The sequence below is a fragment of the Hermetia illucens genome, chromosome 3 (assembly GCF_905115235.1).
Source record: "Hermetia illucens chromosome 3, iHerIll2.2.curated.20191125, whole genome shotgun sequence".
NCBI classification, from domain to species: Eukaryota; Metazoa; Arthropoda; class Insecta; order Diptera; family Stratiomyidae; genus Hermetia; species Hermetia illucens.
This window is the reverse complement of record NC_051851.1, coordinates 174,540,806-174,556,595: the sequence shown is the minus strand read 5'-3', so window position 1 is coordinate 174,556,595 and position 15,790 is coordinate 174,540,806.

Here is a 15,790-nt window from a genome sequence, read left to right as displayed (position 1 = left end):
GACTTTACTGTCATTTTTAGATTGAAGTTGCCCACCTCCCGCCTTTTTGGAATCGGAATATGCCTCATTTTTGAATAGTTTCCACTTTGATCTTTTAATAACAACTGAGCGCATGGAGTACCCTCAACGTAGTATGAAGGGTCCCCAATTCAGCATGAGTATATTTAAAGAGATCTTCTTTGCCTCTAAAGGCAACTTTCAAAGTTATCTTTTTGGTATGGCTCCGTAAATATCTTTAAAGCGGAACTCTTTGGAACTATCTGCCATCTTCAGCAACTTCACTTTTCTAGGATGCCTAATTAAATAATTAGAAATTCCATTAACTGCAAACCAAGGAAAATAACACTTTTCAGCCGCAGCAGCTCAAAGCCAGTGAATGCTATTTAAGATTCTCTACATGCCCAGATACTATACCTGCGTCCTGGGGCCACTGAAGATTTCAAAGGGACGAGGTCATAGTGCCCAGAATAACTTTCGGGGCACTAACAGCGTAGTACAATCACGTCGTTACGGGGTAGCTTTTTGTGGCCTCTCATTTACGTGAAATCTCGTCCTTTTAATTTGTTAAATTGCCAGCAAAAATTCAATGACCGACAGTGTTACGTTTGTTTGGAGTGCTGCCTTTGGCCGCTGCCCGTAGCGGAGCCATGAAAAAATTTGGATTTTCTATAGAGACATTCTGAATAGCCCCACAACAAGGATGCAATCGTACAGGACATCCGACCGTATCTGCATTTGAAATTGCACGAATGGAACTGTAGACAGTGGGAAGCGGAGTAAATAGAGGAAATTAAGAGGATTTTGTGCACACCGGCCGATACATAGGCCACACCTTTCCAGAGGATGTAATGTCCTGAAATTCAATTTAGAAAATTGCCACGGACTGAATGGAATATTTGTGTGGATGGGGACGTTTTTTTTTGAGCGAGAGTTTCGGTAAAGGAAAAATTACTAATTAACGAGGTCTCAATCCTTTTGATGTGAACTTAACATTTAATTATGGAGTTAAAAATTGATGTCACATCGATAGCTGTAATAGAGTGATTGGTATATTTTCTGAAAAAAGGTTGTCAGTTGATTGACCATTTTTACGTTGTCATTCCAGTTACCTTTTTACTAACAGTGGAGGTCGACATTTCATTGTCCATATCGATTGCATTGGCCTTTCTCGTGTTGAAGCCAAGAAGGTTCAACGAAAAAATGGTGGTAAAATTCGACTTCTAGTTAAGGTAATGCCTCGAGTAAAGGGGGGAAGTAATGCTCCACTCAGTTCGGTTCGTTTTCGGTAGCCTTTCACACATACCCGGTTCTCACACGGTTCCTATTCGGTCAACTGTTTATTTCACCCAAATAAAACCTGACAGCTTTTAAAAACTTATCATTAAAATTCACACACTGTCAGGTGAAAACCCAAACTGAACCGTGCATATGTGAAAGCCTTGATTGCCTTTTGTCCCTTGCATCCGAACTCGAACCGTATTGAAACCTAATAAAACCTATTCTTGCTGTGGGAGCATTCGGTCCTATACAGTTCAATGAGGTACCGAATAGACACCGAAGTGAAAGCGAAACATCGTTTCACACTTGTCGGTAATGACCAGGACAAGTGATGTTGATTAGGGACTCCATGTTTTTTGGTCTTGTGGTATATAGAGCATTCGCGCTGTCTGATCCTTGTCAATTGTTGAAAATTTTGATACACAGTTTATAGTCTATGGTGGGAGGAGCAGAGTTTGGGATGACAGGTATAGAAGGTAAAAAGTTCCGGGGTACTGCGATTGCGGCTCCTATAGGCCAGTAATTGTACAGGTTCTCTACTGTAATTAGCTGATCTTCTCCCCTCTCAAATGAATGATGAAATGATTTTTTACTGAGCAGTCAGTAATCCATCCGCTTACCCGTCGGATCAATATGCCAAGTTTGCTTTGCGCATGTTCAACAGTGTGTCCGGCAACAAGTACCGCAACGTCGTCTTCATAACCGACCAGGCTTATCGAGTCTCAGCAGACTATCGTAGGAAGCCTTCCAGAGGTCCGGTCCTAGGATGGATCCCTGTGCTACTCCCGACGTGATTTCCATCTACCTCTGGCCCTCTAGCGTTTCATGGAGTAGGGACTTGTCTCTCAGATAATCCCTCGAAACATCTACAAAAGATAGCTTGGCTCGTGGAATGAGTTTTCTAATGTGCCTAGCATATCTGCCCATTTTACGGAATTGAAGGCATTTTTGACATCAAGCGTTATGAGGAGGACTATTTGTCGAGACTGGTGGCTCGATGAACCGCATCTACCACCTTCATAATAGCATCCACTGTGGATCTCCCTGTTCTGAACCTGAACTCCTTTGGGGTTAAATCCCCGCCAGCGCGGATCGCTTCGAGTCTACTCCTATTGAGCTTGTCGAGCACTTTTCCGGCCGCGTCAAGCATACACAGCGGTCGGTATGCAAAGGGAGCTCCGGGTCTCATTTATCCTGATTCCTGATCTGTCTGGACACTTTCCAGTGACAAGGAAATATTCCCTCCTTCAAGCTTGTGTTGAACGCCTCAGTAGCAAGTCTGGCCGTTGGCGGAATACCAGTTTGTAGACTTCCGCCGGGATGCCATCAGGACCAGGCGCCTTCTTGCTTTTCATAGGGAGAACCACTTCTTCGAGCTCCCTTATTATGAAAAGGGGGCAGTCCTCGACGCTTTCCGCGCTATTGACATCAACCTGCACCGGATGTCTGGGGAATAATGACTTCTTTTTGCTGATCTATACTGTGCCTTTAGGGCGTATGCTTCCTCGTTGGCGTGTAAACGTTGCGCCAAACAGCGGAGCTTATGACACTCCCTTCGTAGGTCGGCAATTTCTGCCGTCCACCTGTACATATAAGGCTTGTCGCAGCTGGGGCCCCTCTGGGGCATGGAAGTCTCACACGCCGTCGTTATCAGGTTCATCAGGGAATGTACGACGGTGTCAACTGCGACGTTACCACCCCAATGCGGATTTGATTGCCCCAAGAGCTTCGACGAACTTACCGATGTTTACCCTCGCGACATTTCACAGGAAGGGGGGAGCGGCGGGTTGGTGCTTGCCGGCAAGTAGCGTCATCACTTACCGAGAAGTCGTCTAGCACTCGCCACCCGTCCATCGATGATGCCAGAGATTCCGACGCAAAAGCGATGTCAGAAATACTTCATTCACAGCCTGAGCGCTGAAATATTGGCGTGAATCCGGTGTTTAAAACTATGGGTCAGGTTCTCGTCGCCATTTCCAGAATCCGTTTCCCTCTGAAGTCTGACCGAGGCATCCTCCCTGGCATTAAAATCACCGCCTACCAGAATTTGTCCCTCCGTGTCCGAAACGTTATTCCTAAACACCAAATCCAGACAAACCCATTCCCTCGGCCTTGGGCAAGAACACGAGGCCAAACGTCGTCCTGAATCCAGATGAAAGCGGTGCCGATAAGATGCCATGAAGCCGGGTCCATGTTTCAGTATTGCTCGCTGATTAGCACTAGATCAGCATTTACTTTCGCAGCGAACTGTACTAGCTATTGGTGAGCGGTTGCACTTCGGTGTATGTTGATTTGTAAAATGCGGATTATGCCATTCGCGCCCTAACCCTTTCCAGTTCCGCCCTGAAGACTGGACACCGTCCCGAGCCCGCGGTGTGTGCGGCACTCTCATCAGACGCGCCACGATTCCTGCAGAGAACGCAGCTTTCGATTTCATTGCAGGTCTTCGCTTGATGACCTATCTGATCCTCCTGTCCGGTCCCTTGCAAGTGGCTGACGTGTGTTCATAGTCCAGACACCTGTAGCACTTGGTGGGGACTTTTCGCATTCGTACCCTGCATACTACCCATTAAATTTTGATTCTCCCACTGTTAAGGAGTTTCCTCGCATATTCCTCGGGGACTTCCACCACGGCGAGTTTTTTGCCTCGAACATTTACAGAAGGTGATGCCTATCCGGGCATTGGTTACCTCTGGACATTCACGCTTTATCGCCTTCGTTACTCCAACCGTTTCTGTTAGGCAGTAAAGATCTCGGATTTCTAGAGAGCACATGGGCTCTAGGCTAGAAACAATAGCCTTCTCCCCTTATAACCCCTTGATCGCTTCGCAGAATGTACTCTTGTTAGTCGTCTTCGATGAGGACTCCGCCACTCCTCGTTTTCCCTATGGAAGACAAGTCTGCTCCATTGTCTTCGGGTTTCATCCTGTAAGGGATTTCACTAAGGACTTCCGTAAATGTCTGACCTTTCGTCGGCTTAATTCGCAGAGCCGACGGTCTAGTTTTTCGTTTCCAGGTCTTTTCTGCTCCTGGCTTTTGACGGCGTAGCCAGTCGTTACCTTTTTTCCTTCTTCGCCTTCTATTTTTGGGCCCTGGAAACTACTTTGATAAAGTCTCCTTCAGCCACGTGGTCCTCTTTCTGCCTCTTTCCCAGTTCGGTTTGCAGTGCGCTATCTGCGGTTTGTTAGGCGCTAGCAGTATTTTCAGCGGTTGTGGTTGTTTGTGCTCTTCAATCATCTTCCGCTGCTCTCCACATTTGCATATAGAAGGAGATGTGGTCCAATAGTTCCACCAGTTCCATCAGTCCGTTTTTGACGCTTAGCTGATCCCGGAATTCACGGACGGATCAGCGCTCGCTCGGGGCAACGCGGTATATGCATACTACCCGACCAGGATCCATAAGGGCTTGGCTCCTGATATACGTCACAACTAACACCTTGGCAGAGCTAGGCTCACATTATCCTAGTGACGTAGACAGAGAGCTGTGACGGCTCCGGAGACTCCCAGTGTGTCTCGCCTGGTACTGGTCATTCGCGGTTCGCTTTTCACTGAAAGGCTTTCTCAAGGCTACTACCTAGGACGCAGGTATACTACCAGCTTTGGGGGGGGGGGGCAGAACTATTTACTCGGGCACTTCTAGTTCTTCGTTTCCTCGTCTTTTCTGCTCCTGGCTTTTGCCTTGCAGCCCCTTGGACTTTAGACAGAGAGGTTTCTGGCGGCGTAGTCAGTCGTTTCCTTTTTTCCTTCTTCGCCTTCTTTTTTTGAGCCCTGGAAACAACTTTGATAAAGTCTTTTTTAGACATGACGTCCTCTTTTCAGTTTTTCCCCCAGTTCGCTTTGCAGTGGGCTATCTGTGGTTCGTTTGGCGCAAGCAGTGTTCACAGCGTTCTGTTCGCTAATCATCTTCCGCTGCTCTCCGCATTCGCCTATACAAAGAGATGCGGTCGAATAGTTCCTCTAGTTCCATCAGCCCGTTTTTGACGCCTTTGCTGACGTTCCGTACGTACGGTTTGTGTCTGAATCCATCTGCTCAGAAGTCTTTTTCGGAGTAGGGGCATTGCAGGGTATTGGAGTTGCCGTCTCTGCACGGTGAGTAGCACCACTTGGTAAGGCTTCCTCTTTATTTGGGCGTCCCGGTGTCACATCGGGTATGTCAGCCCTCGCTGCCTCTTTCGCTGATCGCTGCGGTGAACGTCCCACTTAGCTCTTTCTCCTTCACTGTTATTTCGTCGATTTTTTTTGTTGGTTTATGTGTGTTTTCCATGAAAAATTCACCAGCGCATCGTGTGCAAGGTAGCGGGCCGCAATAGTCAGGAACGGGTGTAGCCTTGGGGACACAGCCCTTACCCCAACTCCCTGAGGCCTGAGCTACGCTTAGCTGATGCAGGAATTCACGGACGGCTCAGCGCTCGCTGGGGGCAACGACCAGGATCCATAAGCGCCTGGCTCCTGATATACGTCACAACTAACACCTTGGCAGAGCTAGGCTCACATCATCCCAGTGCGGAGCTGTCGACAGCTCCGGGGATTCCCAATGTGTCCCGACGTGTACCGGTCATTCGTGGTTCGCTCTTCACCGAGACCTAGGACGCAGGTATAGTGCTAGTTGGGGGGTCAGAACTACTTACTCGGTTACTTGGGGACGTCACACCTCGTATCGTAAGCCACTCGTTAAAGGTCGTCTGAGTCAGATTAGGGAGCAGGGGCTAGCACTAGCAGACTAAAAGGTAGAAGCAGTCCACATCAAAAAGCGTCATAAAAGAAACTATGCTCGCAATAGAATTGGGAGGCATATCATCATATCCTAGCTGACCATCAAATATTATACTTGGGAGCGACGATAGATGCGAAGCTTAATTTTAAGTGTGGCCCTGGCAAGAATGATGCCGAATGTAAAGGGCCACGGGCCCGAAAAATCCAGATCACGTATTCTCCCAATACCCGAGGTTCGTGGAAGAAAAGAGGGACTTAGAGAGCACTCTAGGTGATGTGCTATCATCGGAAAATTTGGCCCGGAGAATGCTAGCATGCTAGGAGGACTGAGATGCGATTAATTCGATGATCGCCAAGATTCAGGGTAAACTGCGGAAAGAGGAAGAGGTAAGGAGACTTAAAGTAGGCTAACTCGGCCCCATGATGATTTGAATGAATTTGGGAAAAAGGTGTGACAGATGTGATTATCGGTTCTGAAGGGACAATTGACCGAAAGATGAAATGGAGGGTCGAAATGTGGGCCCGATTTCAACGTTGATATCTTTGTTAGTATCCTGGATTCGAAAAGGAATGAAATTAGTGACGACGAATATGAGCAGTAAAGTGGTGCATGGGGTATGCGGTTGAAAAAGGAGGAAGGGGTGACAAAAAATCTCGAAAATGAGGTAGTGCTAATAATAATTCGAAGACAAGGAGCCGGGTATGGGGACCAATAGTCTGTAGCCTGTGGGGTCGAAAAATTTTAGATATTAAACTGTTCAAAATAGTTCAATCCATAAATCATATCTTTTAATTTATCGCAAACATTGATTGCTTCCTCTGCTGCTGGCTTCCACCGCCATTTTCGCGTGCACTTTTCAAGATATAATCTCCTTCGAGTCTTATTCTATCCACTTTTCACTTAACCATTTCTGCAAACGTAGCATATGAACAGAGCAGCAATGCAGTAGGTGAATGACTACTTCCCCCAATAGAATAAAATTGAAAGACACGACAATCGATTTAAATAGGGACGGTATCCACCATGGCCAATAACTGTAGGAGCCCCTTCCCGCTAGAAAATATTAGTGATTGATCAATCGACTGAAAAGTGATTTTCCCGGAAAATGAGAAGTCAATAGGATATGAATATGATGAGGAGGCGGAAATGGTTTAATTTATTATGGGGCGCAATACCATTGACCGATGGGAGGCATGTCTTCAGCCGGCTCTATGTAGGAGCTAATTGAAATGGGGTTGAAAAATAGTTTTGTTTGAAGAATATGGGGCTCTATTGGCTCCTGTTATGTAGCTGAAAGGGGGGACCTTCTTTTCGCAACTACCATTTTTGAATAGAGGAAGGATGCTTATTCATCCTGGAGGGCAGTCTTGCGTTTCTACATCTTAAATAAATAAAATTTTGTCGAAATTTCCAAGAGACGGATAAGTCTCGATCTTCAGGATGTAAGCTCCAAACTTCATAACGTTTCACAGTAGTTTTTCGTAAACTCACTCATTACGGGTATGTTTGCCATCTAAACGAAACTTTAAAACATATTCAGCGAGAAAGGAGAAAGAATTCCTCGTCCTTTGTTCCCAGGCCTTTACTTCTGCACGGTGGATTTCATCTCCTCTAGGAATCACACTTCCAACCTCACTCAACCTGATAGCCTGCACTGTGGTGCATCCTAGAACCGAATTAGGATGGAGTTTATAATAAATGAGAGAACGACGTTAACGCGAGGTAAACGAAGCTGGAATAGAGGTGATGAGGTGAGGGCGTCTGTGTTACTTTAAACAGGATACCAGGATTATGGCTGTTCCAGAGTCCTCAATGTCGTCACTGAAACAAGTTGCATAACGTTGCATTTTCACTTGATGCTGTAATGAAAATAATACCGTAGCAAATATGAGAGGAATGTTGTAAGGACGAAAAAGTAATTTCAGGACCTGGTAACGAACTTGGGCATCAGGTTAAAAACACGAGAGCAGTACATGCTCAATTGTCTAAGGATATTCGGAAAATGTGGGAATGTGCTTTGTCCTTTTTTATATGGAATTACATTCTTATGAAGTAGAGTTATTTTTGCAGGAAAGATAGTCACTATTATTGTTGGAAAGGAGACGTAAGTCTTCCAAGCGTATCTAGTCAGATGAAGTTATCCCTACCCTATTTTGTCCTGAATTTTCTGTCATTTGACAATAATAGGCATCACACAGAGGAGAGATATAGCTCGTAGCAAGATTCTAGACGCAAAGGATGAAAGAGTGGGGGGAGGGGGGGGGGGGGGTTGACCAAATATTATCTTATACTTCTTCATAATAAATTCGGTCTTCCGGACGTCCAATATCAGACCAGCGGGTTTCATACTGAGAGCCACTCGAAGTGAATTGGAGTGCTCAAACGATATGGTCACGAACGGATAGAGTAGTTGCCTTGGAAGGGTGCATATGGTCTTATTCCTATTCCTATTCCTCAGTCCGTAGAATTTACTAAAACGCGTCCTTCAGGTCTAGGCTTGTGATAGGTCCTCCTCTGAATGAAAGTATCCTTTGCGGTAATACTGTTCCCCCCACGCGCATTAGGGTTAAGATGTTCTTTACCTGGTTTCCCCGCAAGGATGACTGGCGAAAACTATGAGGTGTATTGTGGGACTTGTATGTCCTAACTGTCCACGAGAGTATCGATACTTGTCCGCTGCTGAAGGTTCGTTGAAGATGTAAATGAGCCATGTATTAGTTGAAACTTGTGTATAAACTTGGCACCAAAGACAGACATCATGGATGGTCCAGCTAATGAGGACAGCGGAGTGGCAGAGAGAGCGATTGCGCGTCATTCGCTGTCAATTCTGTCGTAAACGAAGGGTGGAGCGCATAGTCATGTGTGTCGTTACCTCCGCAACCCTGAAAATCTATTCTCTAGCTATTTGGTATGCTGATGTTAACATACAACGGTCTCAGCACCGGCCGGTCTTCCAAATTATTGGTGGTAGTCTAGCAAGTCCCAGTTAAAGAGAGGTTTATGTTTTAGCACGGTAAATTTTGGCATTACTGTAGCAGACTTTATCATATGGATCTGAAAGAGGGACAGCCTGATGGTTGGACAATCGATAACCGAAGAAACTGCTCTCACCCAAGCAGTCTTCGAACGAATGTCACACCTGCCAATCAGTCTAGGAGACCAAATGAAGCCAGAAACCTGGGGCTTCAAATTAAGGGTTTTCGCAGATGCACTGAATGCTTACCTTCTCAGCAGATTCACAGAAATAATTGATGATTGATCGGAGACCATACCTGAGAGGCTTCTCTCTAAGTCCTCACTCTGTTGTACTGTACGTTCGGCCTTTACTTTTTCCCCATTTCAAAATTTTCATGTCGAACGCACAACTTTCTGGTAACTCTCAAAATTCTCGACAGAACCTTGGGTGCGATTTTCCATCAGTTGAAGGATATCCCGTTCATCCAATGAGTCTTTAAATTGCTCACTAAGAGCCTCATGAAAAGTGGTCCACTCGATTCGACCGAAAGACTGTTGGTGGAGTAATTGAGTATCACTCCGCTGGTCAGAGGTAGACCAGCGATTCAGTGATACTGAGTTGGTGCGTGAGTACACAGCGGTCTGCAATCTCGCTGTAGGGTTGAGCCAGTCAATGCTTTCACGCCGAACTTAACCAGGTGATGAGCAAAAATGTTGGGGAGCCATCAAAAGTCAGTTCCCAGTATAGAAATGATCCACTAAGATGTGACTAAGTGCTCGTATCTGGCGTCCTCCAGGCTTATAGTCATATTCGTTATGTCTGTAAAAGTTGGTTGGTCCAGATCAATCGTTTAATTGGTAAAAGATGTCAGATTTAGACTTGCTGTCAAATTCGCACAATTTGGGCTGTCGTGTAGTCTGGAGCATCGGATGCATGTTTGAAGTCGGGGATTAAAAAGGTATTAATCCTCGCGAGGAAAAACCAGCAAGTCTGTCAAGACATAGGAGATTTTTTTGGTTTGATATCATTCAGTTACCCTAAGTTGAGAGCGACCAAAAACTATTCAAAATCTTGAAGGGTGAGGATTTCTCTCCATGGATGTGATCGAGCATTTTCTTTTATTATCGTCGGACTTCCGCCGACGATACCTTGATCGAGAGGGGAGGCCGAACAGATTGCGAAAATGAAACAACTTTTACGCTATGATGTCGAGGAGGCGAGATAACCCGGAAAAACCGCCATCGAGGAGACTGGCCGAAATCCAAGGAACTTGAAAAATTCCATGACCCCCGGGTCGACAAAATGGCCAAAAATGTAAGATCGTCAGATTTTCTCGGGCGATACCCAGCTTGACGGCTGTGGATCACAGACTGGAAACCCGTAGTCCTTCTGCCGCCTTGCTTCGGGAGGTCCCTGCGGTTGGTTTCAGTACAACGGTGCTACGGCTGACGCTGAGCGTGGTGCTCTCGACGGCTACTGTCTCCTGGCTGGATGCCAGCAGCTCGTTTTCCGGTGATGCGCCAGGCATCACCACCTCCTCTTCTGTCGTCGGTATGTTTGTTTCTTTAATAATTGAATTCATGTCTTATACCCACGGGCAGGTCGGAAAGAATGTCCAGGGTGGCTAGTCGGACCACCAGGGTAAGGGTCTTATTTGAAACTGAAGTTGCCCAAGGTATTCACAGTTCGCATACTAAAGACTAAGCTCCCCATTGGTCACGTTGCCCACGGCGTATGCTCTTCCAGCTTGGCTTGGGGTCCTATTAGCACCTTCTCCAGTGCAGGCAGGACGATCCCCAGGCTGTTACTTCGGTTCAACCCCCCGTCAGATCCACTTGCCCTTAACACATGACCAGCAGGCAAGCAAATCCCGATCAGTGGGATGAGCCTACTCCTAGCCCGGCCCTACACACTCTTGGCCCGTCTAAAGACGGTTTCCAGCGGCCACCGTGTCGGGGTCGTGTGAGGACTTGCCGAATTATGCAACTTTAACCTGAAGCACAATCAGACCAGGCCGCAGATTTCTGATAGCAGTACCTCTCCAAGTCTTTTCTTGGTTCCGCCTTTCTTCCACAAATCTTGGACAGTGCTCCGGGTCCTCTGGGACTCCATCGTAACTTGGATAATAGGGTAAGGTGTCCAGTTTAAACATGTGCGAGTACTGGCAATATCGTCTGTGTCTCGTGAGAAATTGGGTACGATTACAGTTGACCTTAACGTGCCGTCTTCCCAAACACTCATTGACGGCAGGGATCAGCTTGTGAGTCCACCGATTTCCGGAGTGTTTCCAATGCTTTTGGTAACAATTTACAAATATCTCCCTTTCGGCTATCTTTTTTTGCAATAAGTAAGAGATTGACACTGTATTGTTCGTCATTTCGGCTGCCAAGAGATCAATCGAAATCATTTCCAAAGTGACGAACGCTGCATCATCTGAGACAGTCCTGAAGGCAGAACGCACCCTTAGGGCTATCCTCCTGTATACCACACCCAGTTTGTTAACTTTGACTAAAATTTGCATTGTCTATCTCCAAACTGGGGCTGCATAGACCATGATTCAAGCTCACTACCCTAGTTATGTGCAACCTAGAGGTATACTACTTGTCTGTCTGTCACACGTACTTTTCTCAAAAACGGTGGCACCTATTGACTGAAAATTCAGGAGAAGAGTTGGAACTGTGAACTCACACACACACGCTGAATTTCATTGCTGTACGTTGAATTTAAGGTCCCTCACTCCCCCTCGGGGGGGGGGGGGGGGGGGGGGACAAAGCCCTGAAAAAAGTGTTCAAAATTTCTTTTTACCGAATATTGCATGTGTGGTATCAAATGAAAAGTCTCGAGGAGTACTTTCCGAAGCAAGTATTAGTGTGACATTGGTTGCGAAGGAGAAGAGTGAGATCCTCTACTTTCTTATATTTCGACTATAACTTCATCGAATATACCTTTCACAAGGAAGCTCGTCATAACATAGTATGCTGGTCCCAAGCCCAGGTAAAGGAGGAGGGTTTGAGACAACATACTTTGTACTATCCTCAGCGAAACAAAAAAATAAAATGCTGAGATCGGGGAGGTAAAGTAAGTATAGCTTGCGAAAAGCCGAAGTGAACCCACACAGGATATCGAAAACTTCTGTTGCGTTAATGACAAGAACGGTACTTTACTTACCAACCGTGGAGCCGCAACGGATAAGTGGCGAGAATACTTCAAAGAGATTTCAACTGAAAAAATTGCTCATCCTCCATTTCCACAATCATTGCCGTCATTTGGAGCGGTTCCACCTGTCGATTCAACTTCGGCTGAACCAAAACCAAGTACCGAGGAGAGCCTCCATAGGGGTGGCACTGGGAGACGCTGTACCGCATTGATTTGCCGGCCGCGATGCAGTAGGCGAACGCTCCAAAGGCCTAATTATGACGATCAGACCCGAGTCTGCACGAGGACTCATCTGAAGTGGCAATAGTCACGACACCTTACCATGGGTATACTGGTACCATGGAAACCGGGATAGCCCCTGAACTCACATACTTCAGGAGAATTCCTGTTGTATGTGCGTTCAACTCGGTTGTTTGCGGTTGGCCCCCTAGTGCCCCCTAGTTGCGTTCAAGCGAACAGAGACCTTCGGCTCTCAGCGTGGTGTTGTGTTTCAACACGGGTGCCGTACTCCTTAGTTCGGTAGAGATTTTGGTAGGTCTTGCATCCACCAGTATGGATCCTATCGTGGAAAAACTGCGAGAGAGGCGTATTCGATGGTATGGTCAGTAATCCGTGCCAACGAGAATTCACTTGCCAAGATTGGTGTGAACATCGAAGTCGATGGTAAGCGACCAAAAGTTAGGCCGAAACAACGGTGACATGATACGCCGGATGGGGATTTAAAACACCTCGCGATTGCGCCCAGATCAGGCATCTGATAAAATAAAATTGCGAAACCGATCACGACGAGCCGACCCCGCTTGTGAACGGGACAAAGGCGGAAGAAAAAGAAGACTTTCGACAACTTCTTGGATGTAATGTTTGCGCAGGATTTTTGAACCGCTGGCATTCAAGCTAAATTATCCATATTAATGGAATATTCGGAAAGAAAGATTGACATGGTGATCCCTGAGGGAGTCAATAGTTAGCGGGTGGAGAAGAGTGTCCCCTCTTCAAGTTCTATGAAAGCTTGCAGTTGCCCCTATTAAAAAATTAAGGTCTTTCATTTTCTTCGTGGTTAAATCCGAATTTTCAACTCTACCGTGAAGAAAGAGGAAAGGCTCCTTCGTCAAGCCTCCGCTTTAAAACCCATGACGGCTCAAAGTGGGGTTACATGTAAACGGCAGCTTGTAATTTTGTAATTATCTTCACCTCTGGGAGTTTGGCGTTCAAAAGTAAACGCTACTGTGTTGACATGAAAATAACTCAAACTCGAGACGTCATTTCTCTTTAAGGGGAGTGGCCGCCGCCTATATTTAACGGAATTAGAAAGAGAGGTTTCTTCTTTCTTTTACATACCCTTGTCCGTTCCCCTAGACGGGGTACAGTTGAAAATTCATGTTAATTTAAAAAACCCGCTTTGAAGAGCCAGGACTTTCTAAAGGGAGCTGACCGCCCCCCGTCTGGATGTATTCTGTGCCCTATCGACATACGAAAATATACGAAAAAATATATTCACCCACGGGCTTGTGCATCACTCCCCACCTTGATATAAAATACCATTGCGATTGGCGTGCGACCACAACAACGACTTCAGGCTTGAACTGTCTATACTTAGTACCTGCGTTTATTATAAAACGATTAATCCTAAAAACAAATATATACGAGTATTATTCACGCAAAAGTAGTTGTCGTTTTTCGCGGTCAACTGTTCGGGGCTGAGCAACTAAAGTGATGTCGTATACAAGTTACTCCCAACTGATCATCACTGGTAGCTATACAATCTTTCCACCGTGCATCTAGTTGATCATAATGCCAACAACAGCACAACAACAATAATGGGAAAAATAATTGGTGGAACGCAGAGATAAGTGGATTGATGGCAGCAGGAAGAGAAGAAGAGACGGACGATAGCACTAAGATTCGAGGCAGCAAAGGGTAGATCAATTAATTTAAATTTGCCTGGAAAAATTTGGTCATTTAATATGCAGTTTTTCAGAATACTCTCGTCGTCTCCTTCTGACATTGACCATGAACACCATCGATTCCATAAGCTACTCATAACTTCAATGAAATGCATGCTCTATTCTAATGAATATGACGAAATTGGGCGAATTCTTGAAATGTTGCCAACCTCCCTTGGGGACCAACACAATCACCATTTGTCCCAGGCCCCGGTCTTCCACTTTATTGAGAGAGAGGGAACTATATCCCCAAAATATCGTCCGCATAAACTCCAATTAATTTCAATTTGCTCAACACAAAACCGAAACCAACAAAAACTCTGCAGCAGCATCCAAATGAAATGAGTTTCCACAATAATTCTCAAAAACTGTTTTTCATCTTCCCGTTGGCAATTATCTTCATGCTTCATACCCTGAATATCTGTTTCCCTTTCCAATTCCACTGTTGTCCTGGAAAAAAAGAAAATATAACACACACAAGTGTATCCAGGAAGTTATTGGAACGAGACGGTATCGCAGCTTAACGATTGCACGGCTTATGGTAACGTCGTTGAAATATTTTCCACAATTGCGAAAAGTCTGGTCCCGTACGAACCCACGGAGCTCACGGTCGGAAAATTGAAAAATATAACAATAAAACAACAAACAAAAAAATTCAGTTCAGCACAAAACAAGAAATTAATTAAAAATTTTCGAAAATCGTCTCTCGCTCTGTTTCGGCTGCGGCTATAATCCCTACCTCCAATAAATCCACTTTTTCACGGTCCCTATCCTGTCGATAATCCTGGGTAGTGGTCCCGGAAAATACTGGAAGTTCTAAGAAATTGTAACGTATTTTTTGTTGGAGGCAAAACGATCATTAATCGGCAGACGATACAGAACTGAATCAATTTGTCAGTGAAGTGGTAGGAACAAGTGGTGTTGAAAAATTTTTGAGTACTTTAGAATATGAACAGATGACAAGATGCTGGTTGAAAATGATAAGAGGAAATGGAAAATATTGTCTCAATTTGTAGCCTTCAGGCGAATGCTTGTGAGGGATAACTAATGACCGTCAATATTTCAATTCGATATGAACATCCTCAACAGGACTCGTGGTTGGAAATGACTGAATTTATGATTTTCTCCAATTTCACTTTCTAATGATTGAATAGCCTTGAAATCGACCCCAGCAAAATATTTCGGCACTATCTTCATTTGAGAACACAATATTTGATAACACAATATTTTCCACCCTTCCTAATCCTTGAAAGTAGAACGCCTCTTTCAAGGAAGCAATTACTATTGCTCGGCAAGGAAGCTAGCAGGAGGTACAATAGAATTGTTCGTCGATCCCCTTTGATCTGCCTTCAGGGTATTAAGTGAGACTGTACTTTCAAGATTCATTCATATCAATTTGGCTCATCCAAGCCACCCCATATAAAGACTCTAGAGCTCGACACCAGGAATCCTAGATCTGCCTTCACTTAATTACAGACTAAACTAGTTGGAGAGACTGCCTTCCAGTATTTTAATCCACGATCCAATAACAGAGGTAAGAAGGTTGTGTTTTCTCTGCCCTGGATGAAACCGTCAGTCACAACCCCTTTGAAAAATACCCACGTTTCCAATGAGTATAAAGGAGTATCCAACACTTATAGGGGGTCAGGCGACGGGGAATATAGTACCCTAAGGCCAACCTATCTTTCTCTGAGAATGAGCTGTCTCTCTTGCAGAGTGATGTGTGCTTTTCCAGGTGCCAAG